The 27,109-nt window shown below is 39.8% G+C and overlaps 1 long non-coding RNA gene across 3 annotated transcripts; it reads right to left on the reverse strand.

Moving 5' to 3' along the window:
* Positions 1–7,414: 7,414 nt before the first annotated feature.
* On the reverse strand, positions 7,415–21,583 carry LOC146889508 (uncharacterized). Of its 3 annotated transcripts, XR_014999858.2 has the most exons (5): positions 21,380–21,583; positions 19,248–19,338; positions 11,660–11,737; positions 8,484–8,670; positions 7,415–8,377 (listed from the first exon to the last, which is right to left on the reverse strand). It is a non-coding gene; the product is annotated as an uncharacterized LOC146889508 (long non-coding RNA). The 3 variants fall into 3 exon arrangements; XR_014999857.2 differs by having other exon boundaries at positions 7,415–8,670; XR_014999859.2 differs by lacking the exon at positions 11,660–11,737 and having other exon boundaries at positions 7,415–8,670.
* Between the last annotated feature and the right edge of the window lie 5,526 nt (positions 21,584–27,109).

Genomic DNA, 27,109 nt, shown 5'->3' on the forward strand with positions numbered 1-27,109 from the left:
CATGCTTCCCACCATGATAAAAATGGACTAAACCTCTGTAATCCAGCCCTAACTGGATATTTTCCTTTATAAGAGTTACCATGGTTATGGTGTCTCTTCACAGCAGTAAAGCTCTAAGGCAATCACTAACTCCCTGATAATTCTTCCTGAGGCTTTTTGCTACTGAGACAGCACCCTATCTTTATAGTGCTTTTTGATAGACTTCCTTGTAATTGGCCAAATCAACGCCTTTCAGAAGAAGAATCTCGTGGCAAGTCAGATGAGTTGCAACAATTTGCTTAACAGACTCAGAAGGCTTTACTGAGCCCCAAGCTGACAACTCATTAAAACCAGTTTTCAACAAAGATGACTCTAGGATTTTTAAAAAAATAACTCAGTGCTCCAAGAACTGATGGGCAGAGCTGTAACAAAACTTCCTCGTCTTTTTTATCTACATATTTATGTAATCAAATTTTCTCAATGCTTATTTCTCTAAAGATGAAAACTAGGAATAAAACTGTTGATGAACCCTCATTCTAGTGATATGGTACAATTGACATACAGATGCATGACTTCATTAAGAGAAAACTTTTATCCCTTGCTAGCCTTTTTGTAACATGCCTATTGAAAATATCTACATCTAGGCATGGGCATGGTGGCACACAGCTTTAATTTTAGCACTCTAGAACCAGAGGCACATAGATCTGTGTGAGCTTAAGGCAAGTCTGATCTACAGAGCGAGTTTTGGGCCAGCCAGGGCAGCATAGCCCCTGTCTCAATGGGCTGGGCTCTCCCTCCTTGATCACTAAATGAGAAAATGCCTTACAGCTGGATCTCATGGAGGCCTTTCCTCAACTGAGGCTCCTTCCTCTCTGATGACTCCAGCTCATGTCAAGCTGGCACACAAAAGTACCCAGTACAGTCAGTTAGCTTCTTTAAACAGCCTATAACTACCTACCTAGGGAATGGTGCCACCCACAGTGGGCTGGGACCTCCTACATCAATTAATGATCAAGACAATCCCCCAGATCACACTGAGAAGTCAATCTGCTCTGGGAAATTCTCAATAGAGATTCACTTCTCAGGTGACTTTAGATTGTATCAAGCTGACAGTTAAAGTTAGCTAGGACAATGAGATAAAGAACCCGGATTTAAAAGGACATAGACAATAAGCCTCTATCTGTATGGTTTTATGGAAAAAATAGTATAATGAAAGTCAATCCTTGCTTGGGCTAAGGAAGGAATGATTCTAGGAACAGGCAGGATTTTGGAAGGAGTTAGTAACAGAAACACAGTGTTTTATCCTAGGTTTCATCCCACAGCTATGTGAATTTGTCAAAACTCATGGGACTGGTCACTAAAGGGGGGTGGGAATTAATGGTAACAACTATGCCCTTCAATAAATATAACCACAAAATAAATTAAATATCAACTCACAAATATGAATGGATGTCTCACATTAATGGAGAATAGCACTGTAGGTGAATAGGGAAGCCACATCCTTACCTAAACTGTTTCTTAACAACCAAGGCTTAGTGTTCAATTTATTCAAGTATTCAACTCCGTAGCTGCTCTATTTCTTTTGAAAACATACAGCTCATTGTGTTTATCTATATTTTTAATCTTTAGCTGTGTTCGTGGCAGCTGTGACGTTTTAGTCTGGCTGCTTTGGCTCCTTAGTGTACAAGAATGTGTGGATAAGAATAGACACAAGATATCTCTAGGGGAAGGAATGACTATCTCTCAGGATTAGCTTCCATGAGATTCTGTGTATTCAATTTGCATGAAAGTTTTCAACAGGAACCACTGTACAGATGATAAGAAACCAGCTGGTGAGCAGAAGCTAGGGCTTGTTTGGTTACCCTGGCAACTCCAGCTCTTTTCTAGAGACCCATTCTTGCTCAGCCACTTTTCTCTGTCTGGCTAGGTCCTGTGGTCTATGTTCTCCCAGTTGAGTGTAGGTGGGAAGCATGACCTCTTCAGGGGTGTCTGTGATATGAGGTCGTTTGACTGAGAAGCTTACCTGGAAGCTTATGCTGGGAGAGGTATGTTGTGAAATATTTGCTTAGGGCAGGCAGACTCTTTCCCATGACCGCCCCCCGCCCAAAAAAAATTGTCCTGCACACACCCACAGGAAAGCTGACACAGTACCTGCCGCTCATCAACCATCCACACAGGTACAGTAAGATTCAGGGACAGAGAAGTCACATACAGATAAATGCCATGTTCCTCACCCTTCTACCTAAGACTTCTCCAGTCTCAGTGATGGAGAAGGAACTACATCCATGTTGCTTGTCAGTCCACTAAGCCAAGAGGCAGAAAGTGACACTGTAAACATCAGTTAAGAGTTTTTATCAGGATTAGAGCTGATTTGATAATCACAATTAAGCAGAGCATTATGAGACTGGAGAGATGGCTCAGTCCTTAAAGGCTAGGCTCAGTCCCAAAAGAAGAGCATCATGATGGGAATCTGAAGAAAATAAAAAGGAAAAAGAAGAAGAACAGGGAGAATTAATGAAGCAAAGGAGAGATCAGCCTGAGAGGATTAGATGGGAGATTGGAAGTAGAAAAATCAACAAAGAACTTATAAGGATGTCATAATGAAACTCATAACTTTGTGTGCTAATTTTAAAAACTAATAAAAAAGCAAATGCTCACAGTAAAGGATAAAATTGTATACCCCTAAAATTTACATATACATTAAAATATTAATTATCTCTCTGTGATTGTCCATGAAAAAAACCACAGCTTTCATCTCAAAGACAATAAATTGAGATAATCTTTTTTTACACTGTGTAAAGATGTCTCTGTTCTTTCTCAGCTGCCTAAGGCACATTCCGACTGGTTTGACAAAGAGCTGAATGGCCACCAGCTAAGCTGGAGAGGATAGGAGGAATTTCTAGGTAGAGATAGGAACCATGGAAAAGAATCTGAGGCACAGGAGATTCCCCAGCCAGATGCAGAGGAAGTCAGATATTTGGTACTGAGGAGAGGTAATGCCACGTGGCGGGATATAGATCAACGTAAATGAGTTAATGTAAGCTCTGAGACTCCGGTGGGAATAAGCCCAAATAAACTAAGGCCAAGTCTAAACTGAAAACCAACTATATTTGGCATTCCAAATCATGGCACAACCACACAGAAATCATGCCAACAGCAGAAAAACTCAGAAGATATCAGATGTGGTGGGACTCTTGAGAAATCCTTAAGGAGAAAATTAAGTAATAGTAAAATAAAAAATCTTTCCCAACTTAAAGATAGGAAATATCAATACAGGGTGTTAGGACCCTGATAGTGCTACTTTGGATGGCTTAAGACTGGAAGCAATATGCCGGGCAGTGGTGGCACACGCCTTTAATCCCAGCACTCAGGAGGCAAAACCAGGTGGATCTTTGTGAGTTTGAGGCCAGCCTGGTCTACAAGAGTCAGTTCTAGGACAGGCTCCAAAGCTACAGAGAAACCTTGTCTCGAAAAAAAAAAAAAAAGAAAAAAAAGAAAAAGGAAGCAATAAATGAGAGGATAAATAACTTAGCTGGAATTGACCTAATGCCAATTGTAACTACTATCAATCTGGTAATTCATATTTTATCCTTAATAGCCATAGTGATTTTTTGTGCCAAATATAAAAAGTGGTTTGGTAATGTGCCAAACCTGAAACATTGACTATTAAGATACAAGCCTTAGGAAGACCTACTAATAAAAATAAGAAAAACACTTAGACATAGACAGAGGAATTTAGACAAGAATCTACTGCACCACTGCAATGAAACTGAAAAGGAGGCAGCCTAAGGTTATTAGGAAACCAACCTTAGTTTATTTACCTATGATACAAGAATAACCAGCAGATGATAGGTACCCACAAGGTTCTGAGGAAGGTAAATGGAAACCTATAGAAATATCAGATTTGAGGAGATTTAAGAATGCTGTTGTTTCATATGGTAGGCATTCACCCTATGTGAAGCAGATGTTAAATCCATGGGAAACTCAGAATAGAATTATCCCTCAAGATAATAACTGGAGAGATTTGGCAACAGCAATATTGGAAGCTGGTCCTCACTAACAATAGCGAACATGGTAGAACTAAAGAAGCTAGGGTCACAGAACAATGAAATAGGGCTAGAGACATTAATGTCTTCTAAGATTCGTTGCTAGGTGAGGGCCATTATGCTGAATTGCTAAGACAACTTGAAATTGATGATCATGCCTTGGCACTATGTCCTTTAGCAACTTTTTGTTTATTTATTTATTTTGTTTTTTTTTTTTTTTTTTTTGAGAGAGGGTTTCTCTGTGAAACAGTCCTGACTATCCTGGAACTCACTCTGTAAAAACCAGGCTGGCCTCAAACTCACAGAGACCTGCCTTCTTCTTCCTCCCAAGGGCTGGGATTAAAGGCATACATCACCACTGCCTGGCATGTTTAGTAGCTTCAAATGCCTGAGACAAGGTTGAAGAATCAGGAAAGAGGTCTGAGTTATTTACTAAAAATTACACAAGGCCCAAAATAAGGTTTCATTAGTTTTTTTTTGACAAAAATTAAATTCATCCATAAATAGAATAGTATCAGATCCAAAAGTCAAACAAATATTAATCAAATCTTTAGCTTTTGAAAATGCTAATTCAGAATGCAAAAGAGTAGTTGGGGCTTCCTTTAAAAGCAAGTTCAGCATCAATAGATGAATGGATTAGAAATATAGCTGATATTGGATCTCGTACTTATGATGCAACTTTAATAGTAGAAGTAATCTCTAAAGGTTTTAAGGAAAGCCAAACCATCAAATGTCTTGGCTGTGGCAAGCAATATCATTTCAAAAGACACTGTACACAAGGTATTCCTAGAAACATTGTTTTTTCTAGATATAATTCAAAATAAAGGCCCAGCTTTCTGGAGTATGGAGAAAGTGTGGCAAAGACTAACATTGTATCAATAAATGTAGATCAACAAGGGAAAATGAAAGTTTTTTGCATATTGTAACAATAAAGCATATTATGTGCATACCACACAATTCTAGAGGACAAGCAATTGTAGAAAAATCTGATCATACTTTAAAAGAGATCATGTCAGACAGAAAGAGGTAGCAAAGACCCCTAGAGATAGACTACATAGTGCTTTATTAACTTTAAATTTTTAAATGTTTCTCATTAAATGCTAATGAGAAAAACTAACACTTTCTGAGAGACACTGGATTGTGGGGAAAAAAACTACTGAATTAAGTCAGTTTATTTATTTTATGGATGTCTAACCTCAGAAAGGAAGTCAGGAAATTAGTTGCATTGGGGAAGAGGTTAGACCTTTATTTTTCACAAAAAAATCCAAAAAGTATGGATTCCTTCAAAATTAATAAAGATCAGATTTGACCAGGGGAGACCTCCTGAAAATTTTAACTCTAGACATGAAGGAAGAAACCAAGAAAAGCCACAAAGTAGGTAACTTTTATGTTGTTCCCTCTAGATGGGAACAACTATGAGACTGGATGAGACATAAATCTTATTGGATACAGAGTCCTTGTGACTTATTATTACATGTCATCCTTTCATAAATAAATGTTGATTTATATTACAGTTTATATATGCAGTCCAAATGGACTTATAAAGTTAACAGATGTCTTTTACCTGCTCAAACATAGAGCAGAGAACCATCTTTAGCTGATCTGTGCACATGGCATGTTTCGTACTTACGATAATGGAGATATGTATATATCTTGAAATGACCTTGCTTGTCACAACTGAGACATCTGATGGCTTGGCTTTTCTTAAAACCTTTAGAGATTACTTCTACTATTAAAGTTGCATCATAAGTATGCAATCTAATATCAGCTGTATTGCTAATCCATTCATCTATTGATATTGAATTTGTTTGTAAAGGAAACTCCAGCTACCCTTTTGCATTCTGAATTAGCATTTTCAAAAGCTAAAGATTTGATTAATAGTTGCCTGACTTCTATATCTGATACTATTCTATTTATAGCTAAAGCCAATCTTTGTCAAAAAAAAAAGTTTGTGTGTTTTATATGGTATTGAATGAGGTAACCAGATTCAGAAAGACAAATATAATATGTATTCACTCATAAGTGACTTTTAAACATAAATCAAAGGAAAACCAGCCAACAAATCACAATCCCAGAGAACCTAGACAACAAAGAGGACCCTAAGAGAGACGTATATGGATTTAATCTACATGGGGAGTTGAAAAAAGCAAGATCTCCTGAGTAAATTGGAAGCATTGGGATCGTGCAAGAGGGAAGAAAGGGGTTGGGGTGGGGGAGGAAGGGGAATGGAGAGAAATATGTAGCCCAATAAAAAGAATTAAAAAAATGTTTGTGTGTTTTAGAAGAAAGGGACCAGTCAAGACGAGTAGCCAAGGTGATCCAGTCTCACGGAATGCCTCAGTAGCCATTTCCTCAGAAATCTGCAGCCAGGAAAGCTTCAAAGTGGTTAGCTAAAATGGTCCAGCCCCACAGACTAATCCAGCCAGGACTTCAGTAAAGCCCTGCACTTTCCCATCACACAGAGACTGAACAACAAATGATACAGCTAACTCTCGCAGGTCTTGACCATTATCCCTGTTTTCTCAGGGTCCCCTAAAGATGTCATTGCCCCCAGACAACAGGAAGAAATTTTAAGAGCATAATGCTCATAGTCCCAAGAGGTGGGATGGGTGTTTTTTGTCACTCAGTGGATTATAGATGTTTGTTGTCACCTGGGGGCATTTGTTGCAAGATATTATTGCTCATGGTCAGGTAGGAGGCTAAATAAAGGAGGTTAGATTAAGGAATTTCTCTCTCTCTCTTTCTTTCTTTCTTTTTTCCTTTCTTTCTTTCTTTACCTTTACTCTATTATCTTTTCTCTTCTACCTAGTGTTAGGGGAAAAAGGAATATAGAAATGATAGGATAAAAGGGTAGATTAATTAATCTACTATTAAGCTAAAAAGCAACTACTAGCCTCAAATACTTTACGCTGGTATGGATTTTTGTATATTGATACAAATTTAAGGTTATTTTGTTACAGCACACTGTATATATGTATTTAGTCTTGTTTAAGGTGCAACTCATTTAAAATGGTAAGGTCTAGTCCTTGAAAACTACCATTGCAAACTGTTTAGGATAATTAAAAAATGCAAGTTAATAGTCACCTAACTTATAGGTATGTTAGGTATGTTTTAAAGGTTAAACACAAGTGTATTTTAAATAAATAGGAGGTCTTCAAACACTTCAGATATCTATAGAATGTTGCATTTAAGATTTTTTTTTTAATAACATGATGCTTTTCATAACAATGAGACATGCCTGCTCCTGGCAGTACCAATCCACTTCAAAGAAGATGATGGGCATCAAAGAACCTCCATATGGAGTTAGTTTTAAATGTGCCAAAACTACCCACTGGGCAAGAAACCTCCCTTGCCTCAACTGCATACACAAAACCCTGTCATAAAACTTCTTTTTTATTTATTTATTTATTTATTTATTTTGATACAGGGTTTCTCTGTGTAGCCCTGGCTACCCTGGAACTTACTTTATAGAACAAGTTAGCCTCAAACTCAGAGATCTACCTGCCTTTGCCTCCTGAGTGCTATGATTAAAGGTGTGAACCATTGGCAGCCTATTTGACTTTTTCGTCTCACTATATAGCCCCCTGGCTACTCTGCAATACTCTATATATGTGAGGTTGGCCTTGAACTCCCAGAGTTCTGCATGTCTCTGGCTCCCAAGTGCTAGGATTAAAGGTGTTGTACCATTACACCCAGTATTAGTGTAGTGAGCAGTTGTAGAAGGAGCAGCAGGCTGCTTTCTTGCCTGGATCCCAGCTAGCTTACCCCCGAAATAATTACATGAAAACAGTATGTCACCACAAGCTCGTGGCTTATCCGGAAAGATTCAGCATTTCTGACCTGGCAACTTCATGGCGGGCAGCTCTATGCCTCTTCCTTACTCTGCTTCTTTCTCCCAGCATTCTGTTCTGTCTACACCACCCACCTATGTTCTGACCTATCAGGCTAAGCAGTTTCTTTATTAGTTAACCAATGAAAGCAACATATAGAAAGAAGACCCACCTACATCATTTCCCCTTTTTCTGTTTAAACAAAAAGGAAAGGCTTTGATTTTAACATAGTAAAATTACATATAACAAAATAGTTATAAAGCAAGAATTACAGTTACAATATTTATATCTATTTTATCTTTTATCATAACTAAGGGAAACTATAACTATAACTAACCATTCTTCAACTTCATCAAAGACTCCAGAAGGATATAATATTACCTAAGTAAGCAAGAAGTAAGTAACTTCCAAACTCTAGAAATGACAGAAATATCTTGCTGCCTGGACAGTCACCCAAAGTTCTTTTGTACCATTGGGGCATCCATCTTCAGCCTACAGGCCCATAGTTTCCAGCAGACATTTCTATGAAGCAGGAAATTTCAAAGGCAGTTCAGTCACTATCTGCTGTGTCCTGCAGAATGTCTCACAAACTCTTTCATGAATCAGGTACCCCAAAAGACCATCTCACCTTTAGGCAAATTCAGCAGTCCTCTCTCTGTGGGTTCTTTGTGTCCAGTTTATGTATCAGTCCAGGCAAGAGCAGTTTCTTGTCCAAATGGCTGTCAAACTCTGTAAGGAGCCTCTTCGATGCCCATCTTCCTCTTGAAGTAGATTGGTGATGCCAGGAGCAGATGTGTCTCATTGTCATGAAAACCCTAAGTTATTAAAACATTAAATGCCATATTCTGTAGTCTTTGAAAGATATGAAGAAGGCCTATCTAACTGAAATATATCTCTATATATCTAGAAAATCTAACTAACATGACTACAAGCTTGACTATTATTGATGATTATACATTAACAACCTATACTTCCTAATTATACATTACATTTTTAAATGAACTACACAATCACAATACCTTAATCAAGAGCAGAAATACATATAGATATAACAAAATTGACCTTAAAATCCATACCAATGCAAATTATTCATATCTATATCATATCCCCCTTTAAATGTAAAAGAATATTTATAAACAATATCTGGGAATAGGGACGTAGTAATTTCTCTCCAAACTTCTTCCTGCTGTAAAGGGGTAGAATTAATTGGATCTTTCATGGTATATAATGTGTGAAGTAATTTTTTGAGGGTGTTCATAGCAATATTTCAGGAGAGCGTGGTCTATCATACCATATTGGGATAGAAGCAATCCACAGGGTCTCATCCTATGTGAAAACAAAAGAAGACCCTCTTTTCCAAAGCATCATTTTTTTAGACCCAAATTCTGAAGTAATAATACCCTTATATCCATTCTGGTTTAGCTTGGAAGCCCACACAATGAAATGTCTCTCTGTACTTAGCTCCTTCACAGTCAAAAATTTTAAAGAAAACACAATAATACACAGAATCCAGGCTCTCTGAGAATTTTCCATTTTTACATGACTTATTTTTATTTATTTCTTTTAATCTATAACTATCTGTACTCTGTCTCTTTAAAGACTTTTCCCTTTTTTTAAGGCATTAACTTTATTCTCTATATTCCTTTTCTTATCTCTTCCAAGCCTATGTACACTCATCCAACACTGTGACCCTTTTAGAAGTCTTTTAAGTCTGAATCTGTCCTATTGTGAATCTGTAATTTTCTACAGTCTAGGAACATTTTTTGCTTTGCACGTTTAAATTACTAAGCACTTAAGAATCTAAGCTGTGACATTCCTAGGTCAAAAACCGGTACTGCAGGCTTGCTCTGCCCAGACCAACATGGCGGGGCCACTCGTGCCTCTGATCCTTGCACGTTGCACCACTAGCATGATGGAGCTGTTTGTGCCTCTGAGTCGTAGCACGCAATGACTCCCTTTTAGGCACACAGTGAGTCTAGTTGCCATCAAACAAATTGTAACACTTTACTCCAAATGCTGCATTCAAAAGCTCTGTCTCCCGCAGGAGCCAGACAGAGATTGCTATGGCGGCACAGCCCAGAAACTGGTATTTCAAAATCGCCACTTTCTAGTAGAACTGATCCTGCTGCCCACTCAGGCAGGAAGAGCTGAGCCACAGGAATGGTCTCAGCTACTTTGTTCCCGATCCTGAGTGGGCACACAAACGTCCGGGCCCAGAAATGCTCCATAGCTGGGGTTTGTACCAGTAGCAGGGCCCAGGAAGCCACGTTTTAAAACAGTGCAGGTTTTTTCCTGCTGAGGCTGCTGAGTTAGGAAAATTTCTCTGCAGCACACCCTAGCAAACAGCAAAAAGCTGTGTTAAAATCTATATTTGTGTCTAGAATTCCTTTTTAAGCCCTCTTAGGTTTTACGTGGAGTTAGTTACCACTTTGGAGTGCCATTCTGTAGAAGGAGCGGTGGGCTGCTTTTTTTCCTGGGTCCCAGCTAGCTTACCCCTGAAATAATTACACAGAAACTGTATTCTTTTAAACACTGCCTGGCCCATTATCTGTAGCCTCTTATTGGCTAACTCTCACATCTTGACTTCAACCCATTTCTAATAATCTGTATGTCACCACAAGCTTGTGGCTTACCCGGAAAGATTCAGCATTTCTGACCTGACAACTTCATGGCGGGCAGCTCTCTGCCTCTGCCTGACTCTGCTTCTTTCTTCCAGCATTCTGATCTGTCTACACCACCCACCTATGTTCTGACCTATCAGGCCAAGCAGTTTCTTTATTAGCTAACCAATGAAAGCAACACATAGAAAGAAGACCCACCTACATCAAGCAGTGAGCCAGGGATGCTGTAATTTGAACTGAGAACCATCAACAAGGACTATCACAGCAACAACCAGAGGAAGAAGAAACAAATGGAGGGTACCATATCAGAGTCAAAAGTATGTGTCCACAAGGCTGTGCAAGAGAAAATGAGAGCTGGACACCCTAGATGTCCCTGGAGAACAGCTGAAGAGAATTGGTTGTAATTGGTGGGAGGTTTCTCTCCCACCCACCAGTTCCCAAATAACCATTCAGAGGCTTAATATTACTTATGTTTGGCTGATGACTCAGGCTTATTAATAACTAGCCCTTGCATTTAAATGAACCCATTTCTATTAATCTATGTATTGTCACTTGACCATGGTGTTACTTGGGTGGCTGGATGACATCTCCCAGATTCCACCCTTCCTTTCCTATATCTCTGCTTGGATTTCCTACCTAGCCCTATTCTGCCTTGACATAGGGCAAAGTAGCTTTACTTATCAACCAATGAGAGCAGCACATATTCACAGCATACAGAAGGACATCCTACAACAATTGGAGTTCTTTTGTTTCCTTGAGACAGGGTCTCATATAGCCCAGGCTGGCCTCAAGTTTGCCATACAGCCAAGGATGTCCTTGAACTCTGGATCCCACCTCAACCTCCCAAGTGCTGGAACTCCAAGCATGAATGGAAATAATACTTTGTTTAATGTTTTTATTACACTGTGGACCTGTTGGGGGGGGTGTGCATGTGCATGAGTGTGTGTGTGTGTGCACGTGCATGTGTGTGTGTGCGCATGTGGGTGTGTGTGCATGTGGGTATGTGTGCATGTGCATGAGTGTGTGTATGCGTGTATGTGTGTTTGTGTGTGTGCATGTGGGTGGGTGTGCATGTGCATGAGTGTGTGTGTGCGTGCATGTGTGTGTGTGTGTATGTGTGCATGAGCATACCATATCATATAAGTGGAGGTCTGAAGGATACATTGTAAATTCCATTTCTTACCTTCTATTCTATGGGTCCCAGGGTTTCTGCTTGAGCTGCCTTACATGGTAACAGTTGTCTTTATCTGTTGAGCCATCTCTGTGGCCCAGGAAACAGTTATGAATAGTCCACAAAATAACGGCACATTCAAAGAAGAAATAATACATTTTGTTATAATTATTATTCTGACTCTCCCCCGACACATGCTCTCTAACACACACACACACACACACACACACACACACACACACACAGCAGGAAGCACAACTCTCACAGCCATGAGATTTTCAGAGTGCCATTGTGACTTTCCTGTTAAATGATGTTCACCTACTGAGTCCTTTAGTTGCTCTGTAGGGGATGACTCTGCACTTGGTAGGTCTCCTCCTTTGCAATCAATACATATTAGATATGCTAGAGAAATGGAAAGGGACGTGTACGTTGTTGATTTTTCTTTTACTCTATAGCCACACATTGGAACACCAAACTGCTATTGGTTGTTTTTTTCTACTCTTTTTCCATTTGGTCTTTGGTCTTTTAGAGCCCACCACCCAGCTACCAAATAAATCACACACAGGGTCTTATTCTTTCCTATAAATACCCAGCATTACTTTGGCTTGTTTCTAGCTAGCTTTTCTTAACTTTAATTATCCTGTCTATCTTTGGCCTCTGGACTTTCATCTTTCTCTATTTCTGCTTATCTTTCTTTGCTTCTTTCTCTGTGGCTTACTGTGTAGCTGGGGAGCTGGCCCCTGATAGCCTCCTCTCCTTGCTCTCCCTTGCTCCTTTTTTCTTTATGTGAGTTCTCCTATTTATACTCTCTGCCTGCCAGGCCTGCTTACCCTTTCTCCTTCCTCACTATTGGCTGTTCAGCTCTTTATTCAGGCATTTTAGACAGGCCAAGTAACACAGCTTCACAGAGTTAAACAAATGCAGCATAAACAAAAGTCACACACCTTAAGATAATTTTCTACAACATGTATGTGTTCTGGGGTGACAGCATTCTCCAGCTGGAGGACTGGTGTCCTGGAAGATGCTGTAACTCAGGAAGCAGCTCAGGGAAGTAACTCAGAGCACAGCAACTGAAACCCTGTGTCTAGAAATCACCACAGAGTAAGGAAAGGAGGATTCAGAAAAGGAATAAGTAGAACATAGTGAAATCTACAAGATGCATGTGACTGGGTGGGTGTGAGTCAGTCCATAGAGTACTTGCCTAGCTTGCCTACAATATACAATGTCCCTCATTCAGAAAGCCAGAATGGCAGTGCACAGTTGTAATTCCAGCAATCTGGGGGTAGGGAAAAAAGGAAATTCATGGACATCTTGGTTGTGTAAAATGCTGTTTCAAAACAAATATAAAGTATACATGGTGCAGGAGGTTCTTCTGTCTGTGAGTTGTTTCCTTACCACCTGTATGGTTGTCACTATTGTGGATGAGCTGTCATTTCTCTTTTTCAAGAGGTTTCTCCTTTTCAAAGCAAATCTTTATTAATTTTTATGGTATACATAATTTTTCTTCTCCTATGGAAGCAAGAACAAAACCCCTTCCCCAACGTAGCACATCTCCTGGTTTCCATTGTGAGGTTAATACATCCTTGAAATATATTGGTTGATTCAGTTCAGAAGTTTTTTCCATTATCCACTGCCTCTCTACTGCTGTTCTTCCTTTCTCATTAGCGTTTAAAAAAATTCAAGGTTAATAAAGCATTATGCAATCATTTCTGGGGGTATTTTCCATCCCTTTGTGTTTGTTCAGCATATCCTTTATAGTATAATTTGACCTTTCTATAACTGCCAGAACTGTAGGATTTTTTTGGTATACCTGTAATGTGCTTTATATTATAATAAGCAAAACAACAACAACAAAAATAAGCATTTCATTTTTTTAGATATATATGCTGGACCATTGTCTATCTTTATTTGTGCAGGTATACCCATGATGGCCACAACTTCCAATAAATATGTGATTACTGAATCAACCTTTTCTGAGCTCAAGGCAGTTGCCCATTGAAAGTCTGATGATATGACTAAGGTGTGGTGTATATATTTTAATTTACCAAATTCTGTAAGTAGAACACATCCATCTTCCAGATTTCATTCCTTTGGGTACCCTTAGGTTTACTCCCTGCAGGCAATGGTGTTTGATTATAAAAAGAGTAGGACATCTTTTTATAATCTCCTTACCTTGTTGCCATGTAATAGAAAACTCTTTCTTTAAACCTTTACTATTGACATGATGTTTTTTTATGAAATTCAGAGGCCTGTAACATGCTTCCAATAAATAATCGAGCAATTTCTGCATTACCTTGTGATAGAGGACCTGGCAGACCCGTATGGGATCAGATGTGTGTTATGTATATAGGACAAAACCTATTCCTGTTTATGTCTTGCACCTGGATGAATAATGAAGTCAATTCCATATCATCTGGTATAAATTCAGTGATTTCAATATGCGAGACAATTCTTTATGCATATTGTGAATCAGTAACTATACTGAGAAGTTCTTTTAAATCCCTTAGTACCATAAGAGTAGCATATAATTCTGCCTTCTGGACAGAATTATAAGGCCTTTGTTCCACCTTACTTAATTCTTTTGATTTATAACCTGCCTACCCCGATTTATTTGCATTAGTATAAAATGTACAGGCCCCAGTTATTGGTTCAACACCTATAATTTGGGGGAGAATATAAGACATTCTCTTTATAAAGTTAAATCTATTGCTTTGGGGTAATTGTTATTAATTTCTCCCCCAAAATTAGTACAAGCACTTTTTCAGGGTTCATTGTCTTCCCATAACTTTTCTATTTCTTCAGCAGTAAAAGGCACTATAATTTCTGCTGGGTCTATACCTGCTAATTGACAAAGTCTCATTTTACCTTTTATAATTAATTCAGAGACCTTTTCCACATAAGTTTTTAATTTTTTACTTGGTTTATGTGGTAAAAAGATCCATTCCAAGATAATATTATCCCTCTGCATTAAAATTCATGTAGGAAAAATTCTGGAAGGCAATATGACTAGAATACAATCAAGATTTGGATTCACCCTATTCACATATGCCTCGTGTAGTTTCTCCTCAGCAATCGTCAATTCCTTTTCTGCTTCAGCTGTTAATTCTCTGGGACTATTCAATTCTTTATAACCATCTAAGGTTTTGTTTAGATGAATTATTAGATGAGCTGTTGTCCCAACAGCCATCGTAGACTGGAAATGTCTCCTAGTAATCTTTGAAAGTCACTAAGAGTCTGCAACCAGTCTCTCCTAATTTGTGCCTTTTGTGTTCTAATTTTCTGTAAACCTATTCTGTAACCTAGGTAATTAACAGAATCTCCTCTTTGAATCTTTTCAGGAGCAATTTGTAATCCCCATTTAGGCAAGACTTTCTTTACTTCTTCAAACATCCTTTCTAAAGTATCTGTATTTGAATCAGATTATAAAATGTCATCCATGTAATTATAGACTTAGGAAATGCTTGTGTATTATTTCCAATGGCTGGCTGACAAAGCATTGGCACAGGATGCGGCTATTGAACATTCCCTGTGGGAGGATAGTCCATTGATATCTCTTAGTAGGCTGAAAATTATTATAAGTAGGTACTGTAAAGCAAACTTTTCTCTATCCTTTTCTTGTAAAGGTATAATGAAAAACCAATTCTTTAAATCAATAACTATGAAAGGCCATTCTTTTGGTAACAAAGAAGGCAGAGGATTCCAGATTGCAGAGGGCCCATAGGTTGAATAACCTACTTGATAGCTCTAAGATCTGTCACCATTCTCCATTTTCCAGATTTCTTGATCTGTCACCATTCTCCATTTCCAGATTTCTTGTTAACAACAAATACAGGAGAATTCCAAGGGCTGGTAGATTCTTCTATATGTAGAGCATCTAGTTGCTCTTGTACCAGCTGTTCTAAAGCCTGCAATGTTTCCTCAGCTAGAGGTCACTGCTTAACCCATATTGGTTTCTCAGTTAATCATTTTAATGGTAGGGCTGTTGGTACCTCTGAAGGTTTATCAATTGCTTTGTGTTCTTGTACAGTCCGTACAAGTGTCTGTTGTCTATAATATCTTCTATTATTTTCCTCAGGAACAAAAGTTTTGGGGGCTGCAGGAATGTTAATCTGGGTATTCCATTGCTGCAATAGGTCACAACCCCACAAATTCACTGCAGTATTGGCTATATATGGCCTTAGTCTTCCTATTTGCTCTTCTGGTCCTAAACAGTCAACCCATCTCATGCTTTGTTTTACCCAAGACAGGGTTCCAATTCCCAGGAATTGAACCTCTACCTCCTGAAGAGGCCAATTCAGATGCCATGATTCTGGAGTAATGATACTGGCATCTGTACCTGTATCAAATAAGCATTCAATAAAAATGCCACTTATACACACTCTTAGCTCTTGTCTTTGCTCATTTATAGATATATGCCAGAATATACATTTCCTCTGTTCTACTGGAGTTTTTGATTCATCTTCCACATCTATTTCATCATTCAGTCCAGTATTTTTTTTTTACAGCAGGCATTGGATTTTTTAATTTTCCTGGTGAGACATGCTCTCCACAGTAACTGGGAATGACTAGGCCACATTCATTATGCGGACCTGCGAGAGGCCCCGCACAGCATTTCCCAATGTTATCAGGTTGCCTTGTTTATCTTTGGTTGACCTACATCCATTGGTCCAATGTTGGCCTTTGCCTACCTCCTACATATACCTGAAGGCTGACTCCTCCTGTTCCTGCTATTCCCAGAGGAGACATTATTCTTAGGAATCTGTTGTCTACCATCTCTTCTCAGATGTCCCATTCTACCACAATTAAAACATTTGGTATTTTGATGTCTTCTCTTGCCATTAGAAATTGCTTGTCCTACCCAAGCTTCAGTACCATAGTCAAGTATCTCGACATTCACTGTATGCAAGACACATTCATCCATGAGTGCTGACATAATCTTTAAAGGCCAAAGGATCCTATTCTATGTTGGAATTCTCATGAGCCAAAGATTCAATTATTATACGTCTAACTTCTGGGTCACTTACCCCAATTTGTACAGCCCCAGTTAGTCTTTGCAAAAAGTCACTAAAAGGTTCTCTCTGACCCTTTTAAACCCTGAGATATGATTCAACTCTTTTCTGGTTCCTGAATCCTGTTCTAAGCCTTTAAAGATGCTGTGCTACATAGGGATAAGTTGTGGTCATCATAAAGAGCTTGATCCTGAAGATCAGAGTAAAGTCCTTCACATAGAATTTGATCTAGGGAAATCTAAGTCCTTTTGCTTTCTCTTGTTGCTCTAAAATTCTTGCCTCCTCTTTAAAAAAGCACCTCCAAAGTAATTGCAGTCCACATTCTAGAACTGCTGAGATTAACTGAGTCCAATCTTGAGGTCTTGTTTGTTACTGAAAGACTACATTTTGATCATTTCCCTAACAAGGGAGAAATGTAGTTTGTAAGCTACAATTGCTTGTTTAATTTCCTTTAGATCCGTCATACACATGAGCTCCCTTGAATATTCTTTGACAACCTTAGGGTACTTAGAGCCAGATACTTTTTCTGATGCTATTAGTGGAAAGGCAGGCAGAACTCTGGGGAAGCTATCCCAGAGATTGTTACGTAACGACGAGGTTAAATTTTGCCTTTTTCCTTTTTGCTCCAGGTCATCAAATTCGATGATTTCTTGAATCTTTTCAAAACTGTTTACCACTGCCTTTTGTAATGTCTGTACCTCCTGTCCAGTGTTCTATTCCAATGTTCTCATTGAGGATTCCAAGGTATAAAGTCTGTATAGTAGAGATAATGTCTCATCCTTGGACATAGTCTTTATAGAATGTATAATACCTTTCTGGAGAGACATTCTATCAGTCAATCTGTCATACCCCTTTGACAGAGTCTCATTAATATATTCAATAGTGAGAATTTTCTCAAATAATGTTTTAGCACCCACTATCATTGATTGGGTTTTATGTGCCAAATTGGCTATATCTTTCTCCAGGGTGCTGAATCTCTCTTTAAATAAATTACTATCAGCTGTACCATTTCTAAAAGTACCTCAGTTGACCAAGTTTTGTTAGTTAAATTGTTCGTATCCTCCTTCAGATTTCCAACCTCTTTATCGAGAAGCTTGGTACCAGTCTGTACCATTTCTGAAAGTACCTCAATTGACTGAGTTTTATTAGTTAAAGTGTTTTAAGAACTTAGGGCTTTTCATGACAATGAGGCACATCTGCTCCTGGCAGCACCAAGCTACTTCAAAAGGATGATGGACATTGACAAGGCTCCTTATTGAGCTGGTTAGTCATTTGGGCAAGAATCTGCTCTTGCCTGGACTGCTTCACTGGACATGCAGGACCTGCAGAGAAATGACTTCTGAACTTGACTAAAGGTGAGATGATCCTTTGCGGGTTTTGCCTCATGAAAGAATCTGCCAGACAGTCTGCAGAACACAGAAGATGACCAATAAACTGCCAATATAGGCAAACCTGTCTTTGAAATTTCCTGCTTCATGGAAGAGTCTGCTGGACAGTATGGGCCTATAGGCTGAAGATGGATGCCCCAATGGTACAGAGGAATTTTGGGTGACTCTCCAGGCAGCGAGATGTCTCTGTAATTCTAGAGTTTTGGAAGTTGCTTACAATGTACTTCTTGCTTACTTAGATAATATTATATCCTTCTGGAGTCTTTGATGGAGTTGAGGAATAGATAGATAGTTAAAGTTTTCCTTAGTTATGATAAAAGATAAAGTAGATATAAATATTGTAACTATGATTCTTGTTTGATACCTGTTTTGTTATATGTAATTTTACTATGTTAAAATTAAAGCCTTCCTTTTTGTTTAAACAGAAAAGGGGAAATGGTGTAGGAGGTCCTTCTGTCTGTGAGTTGTTTTTCTTGGTTATGAATAAAGAAATTGCCTTGGCCTGTTGATAGGGCAGAAGTTAGGTAGGTGGGGAAGACAGAACTGGATTCTTGGAGGAAGAAGGCAGAATCAGATCTGATCTGCCGCCTGAGATAGACATGCTAAAACTTTGCTGGTAAACCATGACCTCATGGTGATATACAGATTAGTAGAAATAGAAATGGGTTAAATTAAGATGTAAGAGTTAGCCAATAAGAAGCTAGAGCCAAGCAGTGATTTAATTAATACAGTTTCTGTGTGATTATTTTGGTTCTGGGAGGCCAGGATGAACAAGTGGTTCCTTGCAACATCTACAAGGTCAACAAGAAATGCCAGGTGTAGTGGCTCACACTTTTAATACCAGCACTAGATAGGCAGAGAAAAGAGGATCTCTGTGAGTTCTAGGTCAACCAGGGCTATGTAGCAAGATACTGTCTTTAAATAATAATAATAACTCACTACCACCTTTATGAAAAATAAATGAATCTTCAAATATCTCCTCATCTTTTTAATGGAATAGAAAATTGATTTTGCCTGGTTTTCTGTTATTGGTGGTGGTGATATTTTTGTTTGTTTGTTTGTTTATTGAGGCAGTGTTCTAACTCAGAATCCTTCTGCCTCAACCTCAAAATCACTGGATTATAGATAGGCACCACCACATCCAGCTTTTGAAATTGTTGGTTTTTTTCAGTACTCTACCCTGTGAGGCCTGGCCCTTCTTACCTCCATCAGAGAAAGCCACCTTGAACAATTTAAATTCTCCATGCTTGAGCCATCTTCTCCTCTCCAAGAGAATGAGAAGAGAAGCAGAAAGCTGAAACAAACACAAGAGAAAGTTCCTTCACTAACGCATCCACACTCATAACCACCAATGCTGCAAATGGACTTCGGGAAGTGTTCTGTTTAATAACTAGAGACAGTAGGTGGATTAACCAACCGCTATTCTTTCCTTCATCTTACAGTTTAAATGAGTAGCTGAAACCTTGGATTTCACCTTGATTTTACTTTGATTTTAGCTCCCCAAATGGCAGATGTGCTCTTGAACTTTATAAATAAATTTATGAATATAATTATTTGTAATTAGATTTATATGTATATTTAATATATACTTAATTAGCATATATGATTATTACCTTAGTCTTCACAAACTCTTACCAAAAGTTATTCCCACATCCTTTTACAGCATTTTTACAAGCCATTACTAACTTTAGGAATTTCACTTTAGGGCAAATATAAAACCTACCTTATTGCTGTAATTCTTAAAAATTAACATTTGTATTTATTTTATGTATATGGGTGTTTTGTCTACATGTGTGTCTGTACACCACACACATGCAGGACCCACTGAGGCCAGAAGAGGACATCAGACCCCCTAGGGGTAGAGCTATGTATGGTTATGAACTGCCATGTGAGTGCTGAGAATCAAACCTAGTCCTCTAGAGGAGCAGCCAGTTCTCGTAGGTGCTGAACCACTTCTACAGCCCTGCGGCTCTGATTTTAATGAAAAATGCCCCCAGAGCAAATCAATGAAAGATGGTGAAAGAGGAAGAATAAGGCAAGAGAGGGAAAGAACAACATGGGGCAGGGGGAAAAGGGAAAGACAGATTGATGGTAAACATGGTGTGGGAGAATTGTCTGTATTCTGCCAATCATGTATTTTAATAAAATGCTGATTGACCAGGCAGGAAGTATAGGCAGGTCAACCAGACAGGAAGGAGAGGTGGGGCAATGAGACTAGGATAAGGCTAGGGAGGAGGAAGCTCCCCCCGCCATTCCTGTGCAGACCACTGAAGAGGCAGGATGTAACTTGCCCAGCTGAGAAAGGTACTGAGCCGTGTGGCTAACATAGATAAGGATAATGGGGTAACATAAGTTATAAGAGCTAATAAGTAGCCAGAGCTAAGAGTCAATCAGTTTATAATCTTATGGAGTCCTGTGTGTGATTTTCTTTGGGATTTGCCGGTTGTGGGGTACTGAGTGGGACAGAAACCCCAACAAGCCCGCCCTCATGTTACACAAGAGAGGGAAAGAACAACAGGGAACAGGGGGAAAAGGGAAAGACAGATTGATGGTAAACAGAAATGTTTGCAACGGACTTGGCACAGGAAGCCCTCTGATGCACCTCCCATCAAGACCTTGGTTCTAACTCTCCCTGTTTACATTCAAGTTTGGCCACCCCAGTTGTGTTGATCAGGTCACCACAAAGGCAAAGCAATGAGAGATTTCACAAGTGTTGCTGTGTCAGGGTTCACTAGCTCCTATGATTTTCTTCTGATTCTGATTCCACTTTGTGGAGAAACCCAGACAAGGCAGCCCCTTGGGAACTGGTATGGACAGGAGAGAAGCCAGTGTGTGCTGAGTCTTTTAAACCAACTGCAACAAGATAAATGTACAGGGAAAGTCATGATGACATGGAAGGAAGCATAGGGAAGAAAAGCTGTTCTTCATTCCAGAACACTATTTGCCTTTTCTGCTGACAGACTCAGGAAACATCAGACACCACTGACGAACCAAAATTGCCTACACAGTCAATGTGTATTTTACAAAAGATATCTCAGACAGAGGTCTAAGACAATAAGGAAACTGCTTACTGAGGGCCAAAATTATCTACAACCTTGACTTTTTAACACTGCCTCCTCATTCCTAGATCTAAACAATACCCCTCATAAATCCACCTTACAACTCTGTTTATAAAGAAAATTCTTTAACGTTTAACCTTGTGGTGAAATGTGTTCTGTAAACGCAGTAACTTAGAAAGCTCAGGATCTGTCTGGGCTAGGAAAGTAGGTTGGTCAGTGAAGTGTGAGCCAAATCCCAAGCACCCCTGAGAAGAGAACAGACATGGTGGCACATACCTGTCATTCCAGTGCTAAAAAAAGTGGACACAAGATCCATGGAGCTTGTTAGCCTGACAGTATAACCAAATCAGTAAGTTCCAGGTTCAGTAAGAGACACTGTCTTTAAAAAATAAGCAGGGATGAGTGACCAAGGAAGACAACAACACCTGGCTTCCATATGTACAGTTGTGTGGGCACAGAGAGAGAGGAGAGAGAGAGAGGAGAGAGAGAGAGAGAGAGAGAGAGAGAGAGAGAGAGAGAGAGAGAGAGAGAGAAATCCTTACTCTATTAGGCCAAAAGGAAGTCAATATTAATGTTTTGACAGCAAACAACACTCATGATTTATCTGTCATGCCAACAGGGTGAATCAATGGGTAAAAAGTTCCCAGAACCCACAAAAAGGTGGAAATTAAAAACCAACCCCACAAAGCTGTCCTCTGACCTCCACACTCACACTGTGGCACATGAGCACCCCCACCTATACACACACACAGACAATAATTTTTTAATTTCCTTTTATTTTATCTGTATGAGCATTTTGCCTGCGTGTATGTGCACCACACTTGGGCAGTGCCTGAGAAGACCAGAGGCGGGCATTAGATCGTCTGGAGTTGCAGGTACAGGTACTGGGGGAACCCAGCCAGCATCATGTACAAGAGCAGTATATGTTCTTAACCACTTAGTCACCTCTCCAGCTCCAATAACTGGTAGTATTTTCAAGGGATTTTATTTATGAGGGTAGAAAATTAAATGTTTACAAATAGGAAAGGAGTAAGTCAAAATACTTTGACTGCAGGCATTGGTCATCACTATGGTATTAGTCCTATGTGAAATACCGTACCCAGAATCTTAGTGCAAATCCCCAGCTCTGGCAGTGCCCCCAAATGCTGGGCTTGACTACCTGCCCCTGTAAGCAAATGAAGTAGATGAGTAACGTGGAAATAGGGAGGAGACTTAGTCCATCCATGTGCCTGTAGGGCCCATGGGTCTACACCTCCTCCCGGGGTTCATCTTAAGGACAGTTTCTGGCCAGACATTTTATTGCATTTTCCGACTATTCTGTGCTCCCTCTGTTCTGCCTGGTGGTTAGCTATAGGGCATTGTTTACTCCACCTTGGGCATGGCAATTTCCTACCTGCCAGGGGGAAAATTCCATTATGCAGCAGCTAGGAATATAAGGTTTTTCCTAAGTATGAATAAACAGCATTCAACTGATCTCCTGAGAACAACCCAGGTCTCTTGTGTGTTCTTTCTTTTTTTTTTATTTATTTATTTTATTATTATGTATACAACACTCTGTCTGTATGTATGTCTGCAGGCCAGAAGAGGGCACCAGACCTCATTACAGATGGTTGTGAGCCACCATGTGGTTGCTGGGAATTGAACTCAGGGCTTTGGAAGAGCAGGCAATGCTCTTAACCACTGAGCCATCTCTCCAGCCCTCTTGTGTGTTCTTTCAATCTCCAGGTCCTTGCCCGGCTTGCGAATGGTACAGTGGCGCGCGAACTGCACTGAGAGTAACGCAGTCGTTACACGTTACACATGCCCACATTGAGAAGGACACATGAAGGAGTTGGTGACACCAAGTCTGTCTTTGGGGGACAGAGATGGGCAACAATAAAGGAAGAACCGAGGCAAGGGGGAGGAGGTCTGCATGGACTGATCCTGGCCTTAGTTCTGGTTCTGCAGGGTCCAAAGAAGCTGTCTTCAGTGTCATCACTTGAGGGTGTCCATCTGGCTCCCACAAAACCATCACTTTTGCTGCAGGGAGGCAGGGTCTACTCTGTACTCTCGGGCTTTGCAGAACCCAAGGTGACAGCAGATGGGAGACAGTGACCGAAGAACTGGGGTTTTCCCTTCTGCCTTGAAAGGAAATGAAGTAATTTGGGAGATTAAACACCAAAAGCCCATGGATATAAAACTCTGAAATGGTTATGAAAATAGCATGTCAAATCAGAAATAGGGAGAGCAAGTCAGCAATGCACTTGCTTGTTTAAGTTTTTATATAGGCAGTAAGCTACAGATACAATTGATTAAAAAACTGATTAAACTGACCCTTAGTACAGCTGCTATTTATACTGCTATTTTTAGCAAAGAACAGCAGCCATTCATCTTCCGGGATTAGGTTCCTCCAGGAAATTCCACAGAAGCCCTAATGTCCTAAGACTCATTCCCAGAGAAGACCTCCTGCCTATGTCATCCCCCAAAAGAACACCTGCTCAGCCCATTTCCTGGATCTTCTTTGTTCTTTCCTTCCTTCTTTTCTTTCATTTGCTTGTTTTTTTTTCAAGACTGGGTTTCTCTGCAGCTTTGGAGCCTGTCCTGGAACTCGCTCTTGTAGACCAACTGGCCTCAAACTCACAAGAGATCCGCTTGTCTCTTCCCTTCCCCACACCTCGGCTTGGCCAGATCTGTAAATAAATTCATTTCCCCAGTCTCTAAGTATTATGTATTTTTTCTCTTAGTTTAGGTAAGAAGTTAGATTCCCCCATACCCCCATTATACCTGGGACCGAAGCCAGGACCTCCTGCCTCCTAGCAAATGCCCTACCACCCTGTGTTGCTCCATCTCTTTCACATGTTTAAATGTGAAAGAAACTCTCAGTAAATCACCCCATCTGGCCAGAGACTCAATCTGTAACCCAGACAAGCCTTAAAATTGGAATCCTCATCAGGAGGTGGTGGCACGTGCCTTTCATCCCAGCACTTAGGAAGTGGAGGCAGGTGGATCTCCACGAGTTTGAGGTCAGCTGAGTTGAGGTCAGCCTGGTTTACAAAGTGAATTCTAGGACAGTCAGAACTGTTATACAGAGAAACCCTGTATATATATTTTAAATTGAAATCCTTCTGCCTCAAGCTGGGATTACAGGTCTACAATCCCAAGCTAGGTCAAAACCAGGCTTTACAGCTAGGGTAGAGTTCTGGGAAGAGAATTATAAAATTCAATTTAACTTCTGCCACATGGAATGCATTTGACCTTGGGTTAAAAGTAATAAACAAGCTAGGCAGTGGTGGCACACACCTTTAATCCCAGCACTTGGGAGGCAGAGGCAGGCGGATCTCTGTGAGTTCGAGGCCAGCCTGATCTATAGAGCAAGTTTCAGGACAGGCTCCGAAGCTACAGAAAAACCCTGTCTTGAATAAAAAAATAAATAAATAAAAATTAAAAGAAAGAAAGGAAGGAAGGAAGGAAGGAAGGAAGGAAGGAAGGAAGGAAGGAAGAAAAAAAGAAAAGGGAAGATAAACAGATAAACAAACCTAGATGTGGGGCTGAGACTGTAATCCTGTATCACTGGGGAGGCTGAGGAGGAGGATCTCTGCAAATTCAAGGACAGACTGAGCTCCGGTATGAGACTGCCTCAAAAGACCAAAATCAGTAAATTATAATTGTAAAACGAGTTCTGACTGTCCTGGAACTCACTCTGTAGACTGAGCCTTGAACTCACAGAGATCCACCTACCTCTGCCTCCTGAGTGCTGGGATTAAAGGCATGGACCACCACTGCCCCGCGAGATATTTCATTTTTTAAATTATGTGCTGGTGTGTCTATGCAAAGGTATATGTATTTGAGTGCAGGTGCCTGCAGAGGCCAAAAGATGGGGGGAGGGGTGCGAAGTCTGGAGTTAAAGAAGTTTTGAGTCATCAAGAATGGATGCTAAAACTGAATTCGGGTCCTCTGTCTCTTGCAGCATAAACTGTCCTCCTCATTACATTTAGATCCCATGGAATGACAAGTTGGGACTTTCAAGACGGGAAGGTGTCACACTGAACCGGAAAGAAAGTAGGTGTAGAAAGTAGAGAGAAACAGGAGAGGCTCAGAGCAGGAGAGAACGAGGGTCACATGGAGAATAGACGTCCCAGAGCACAGGAGAAAGGAGGAAGACAGGACAGGCACAGAATATGCAAGCCCTCCTAAGTGTTAAAAAGCAAACAAACCAAAAAAAAACAAAAAACAAAAAACAAAACCCTCAATTTGTTTAGGTGACTTAATTGTGTTTTTTTAAATCAAACTCTAAAGATTTTTTTTTTAATAGCCAACATTGTTGACACATGAAGGAATCAATGGGGGAATCCAAATGTTATCTTCCTAGAGAGCTGTTTGACTGTGAAAATCAAAGAATAAAAATATTTGTATGCTCTTTAACCCAGATATTCCACTTGCTTCTAGGAAATCCCCACAACCATACACAAAAATTCCAAGTAAAGATTGTCTTTCGGCCAGGCAGTGGTGGCCTTTAATCCCAGCACTTGAAAGGCAGAGGCAGGTGGATCTCTGTAAGTTCGAGACCAGCCTGATCTACAAGAGCTAGTTCCAGGACAGGCTCCAAAGCTACAGAGAAACCCTGTCTCGAAAAACAAAAACAAAACAAAAAACAAAAACAACAACAACAAAAAAAAGATTCTTCTTTCACTATCCTTGATAAAAATAAAGAATTAGAGGCAACCAAAATATCAAAAAGTAGTTAATTCATAAAATAATTAATTAGCAGATTACCATTGATCCATTAAAAATTATTTGTTTAGGATTTTTTAATGTGTCTGAGTGTTTTGCCTGAATGTACATCTGTATCCTATGTGTGTGCCTAATGCCAACAGAGCTCAGAAGAGGGCATCAGATCCCCTGGAACTGGAGTTACAGATAATTGTGAGCTGTCATGTGGGTGCTGGGAACCAAACCCAGGTCTCATAAAAGAAAAATCAGTGTTCTTAACTGTTGAGCCAGCTCTCTACACTCCCCATTGAAAATCATTATTGAAGTCTGTACACTCATGGAAAGGGGAGGTTGCAAAGTAGTACACCCAAAATAATTTCAATTATATAAGAATAAAAATTATCTACATTTTCAGAAAAATATTGACTAGAAAAAATACATAGCTGACGTTAACAAATGAGCCAGTGAGGGCCTCAGCCAGAGAAGGCACCTGACACCAGCCAGGCTGATCTGAGTTCGATCCCAAGGACCCACCTGGCAGAAAGAGAGACCCATTTCCCTCTTGTGACCTCCACTCATGGACAACGGCATGTGCATAGTCTTCTACCCTCACACAGATAAAGTAATGGTTTTCTTAAGCTAGCAATTTGGGTTTTCAAATTTTGCTAAAAGTTCTTCAGGAGAAATTACCTGGGAAGAACGTGTTCTTCATTTTCTAAAGATCTTAAAATTTATACCTTCAGTATTCAATAGCTACTCTGCCTATGAATCAGAAATACTGTACAAGGACTAGACTATTTATATGAATGGATTGCTAAATACAAAGATTAGAATAGAAAACAGTGTCAGTCAAAATAGAAAGAACATACACAGTATAAATTCAGCTCTGTAACAGGCTGAATTATGATTATTCTAAAATAATTGGAAGAATAAACACTTGCCAAAAAATGGAAGTCTGACTCTAAAGTTGAAAAAATGCCAAGAGAAAAAGTGGGAACATTGTCAAACGTCCCCTCTCTGCTCAGGGTGTGACACAGATGGCTGGACATAAAAAAAGACAGATTATCCAGCCATGGGAGCCTCAGGAGACTGCAACAGATAGCCCGAGTTTCTGTCCCTCTATCATAAAAAAAAAAAAAAACCGCACATCCAAATAAGGAGATGGTGTTAAAAATCCTCAGCCATCCTGACATCCTGATCCTCAAAAACTGGATCTGTCTCACAGCCTTCTCCTCTGGGTCCCATGATGGCCACCCTACCAGCTACATTGCTCTGTGGCTATTTACTAATGGAAGCTTTCTCTTTGGGAGGGAGGAG

Source organism: Myodes glareolus, chromosome 25, assembly GCF_982192425.1.
Source record: "Myodes glareolus chromosome 25, mMyoGla1.1, whole genome shotgun sequence".
Lineage (NCBI taxonomy): Eukaryota > Metazoa > Chordata > Mammalia > Rodentia > Cricetidae > Myodes > Myodes glareolus.